Below are 2,157 nucleotides of genomic sequence, written 5' to 3'. Positions count from 1 at the left end.
GAGAGAGTGTGAGCAGAGAAGGGTCAAAGAAAGAGAATCTGAAACAGGCTCCAGGCTCTGAGCTAGCTGTCAGCACAGAGCCCGAGGTGGGGCTTGAACCCACGAACCGTGAGATCACGACCTGAGCTGAAGATAGATGCTTAAGTGACTGAGCCCCCTAGGTGCCCCAACACAGTTAAACATTTTATCTGAGGCTGATTTACACTTATAGTTGACTCTAAAATTTTTTTAAACTTTTATTTTTCAGAGACAGAAAGAGACAGAGCATGAGTGGGGAGGAGGAGGGGAGGGGGTGGGGGGAGATAGAATTGGAAGCAGGCTCCAGGTTCTGAGCTGTCAGCACAGAGCCTGATACGGGGCTCGAACTCATGGACCGTGAGATCATGACCTGAGCTGAAGTAAAACACTTAAATGACTGAGCCACCCAGGCACCTCTACAGTTGATTCTTGAGTAGAACACCTTTCAACTACATGAATCCACTTACAGAATGGCCTTTTTTAAAATTCATAACTTGGAAGATTTTTGGAGATTTGCAGCCATTTGAAAGACTTTTTTTTTGATGACCCTCTGCCACTTAATGGACAGTAAATAATCATGCTGTATGGTTCATATATTTATCTGTGGGACTGTGTGTCTCTGTGTGAAAATCTAGTAATTGTACAGCAGGAACTGCATGAGATGTTTTGTGTCATCAGCAGCATCATCTATGTATTCATGGTGTAGAACATTATGTGTAAGACTCATGTGGACGTGGATGGCCTATCTCTACAGAAGAACATGGAGTCTGAGATTTAATGTAAAAGTAATAATGTATAAGTGTTCTTGCTGTTTATACGTGGCTTTCAAAGAATTACACTGCTGTACTCTCTCACACACAATTGGATAAACCATCAGCACGTCATCACAGGTGTCTTTTTCTTTAATGTATTTATGTTTCCAATACTGTTATTTTGAGTGTGACTGAAATGTTGTATGCCATTAAAATTTTATAATGACCATTCATGAGTGTATACGCAGAGAGCCAAGAAGCAATCATACAGATTACACTGGCTACGAAGCTGCAACCATATTGCCGCTTCTTTGTACCAAAGCATGAATTGTTATACTTATTTATAAATAAGAATTTCTTTTCACATTATCTCCTTTTTTGATGTCTAGTGTTACCAATAATTATCACATCTGCAGTGTTTTCTATCATGTAAGACAATACTGATGTATTTACTGACAGATTAAATACAGTATTTAATACATATAATACACAAAATAAATGTTAATCAAGTACTTCCATTGTTGGTATGGCTTGTGGACAACAATAAGCTATTAGGAGTTAAGTTTTTGGGGTGTCAACAAGTACATGTGGATTTTCGATTACCTCAGGGGTCAGTGCCCATAACCCTTGCATTGTTAAAAGGTCAACTATAATTTCAAAATCTTACACTATGGGAGGCACACATTTATTTAAAAATCACCGTATTATGATAAGTAAAGTAAATCAGAGAAAGACAAATATCTTATGATTTCACTCATGTGCAATTTGGGAAAGAAAACAAATGAACACAGGGGAAAAAAGAGAAAAGTCCACACCAAGAAACAGATTCTTAAATACAGAGAACAAACTGATGGTTACCAGACATGCAGGGGCACGGTGATAAGTGGGTGGTGAAATACATGATGTGGTACTCCAATGTTCACAGCAACACTTTCAACAATAGCTAAATCATAGAAACAGCCTAAATGTCAATCAAGTGATGAATGGATCAAGAAGATGTGGCTTATCTATACAATAGAACATACATGGCAATGAGAAAGAATGAAATCTGGGCATTTGTAGTAACGTGGATAGAACTCAAGGGTGTTATGCTAAGTGAAGTAAGTCAGGCAGAGAAGAATAGATACCATATATTTCCACGTATAGGTGGATTAGGAGGAACTTAATGGAGAACCACGTGGGAGGAGAAGGGGGGAAATAGAGCTGAGGAGAGGGAGGGAGGCAAACCATGACAGACTCCTGAATGCTGAGAACAAACTGAGGGCTGATGGGGGTGGGGGAGAGGGGAAGGGGTGATGGGCATGGAGGAGGGCACTTGTGGGGATGAGCACTGGGTGTTATATGGAAACCAACTGGACAATAAACTATAAAACAAACAAATAAATAT

The 2,157-nt window shown here is 39.6% G+C and overlaps 1 protein-coding gene across 1 annotated transcript in view; it reads right to left on the bottom strand.

The window, feature by feature from the left end:
- Window positions 1-2,157, bottom strand: part of LOC144245678 (ubiquitin carboxyl-terminal hydrolase 9X-like) — a 137,960-nt gene that overhangs the window by 59,053 nt on the left and 76,750 nt on the right.

The sequence above is a fragment of the Crocuta crocuta genome, unplaced genomic scaffold, assembly GCF_008692635.1.
Source record: "Crocuta crocuta isolate KB4526 unplaced genomic scaffold, BGI_CrCroc_1.0 scaffold2088, whole genome shotgun sequence".
In the NCBI taxonomy this organism is placed as follows: domain Eukaryota; kingdom Metazoa; phylum Chordata; class Mammalia; order Carnivora; family Hyaenidae; genus Crocuta; species Crocuta crocuta.
The sequence above is the reverse complement of the archived record's forward strand: the minus strand, read 5'-3'. Positions and strand labels throughout refer to the sequence as shown.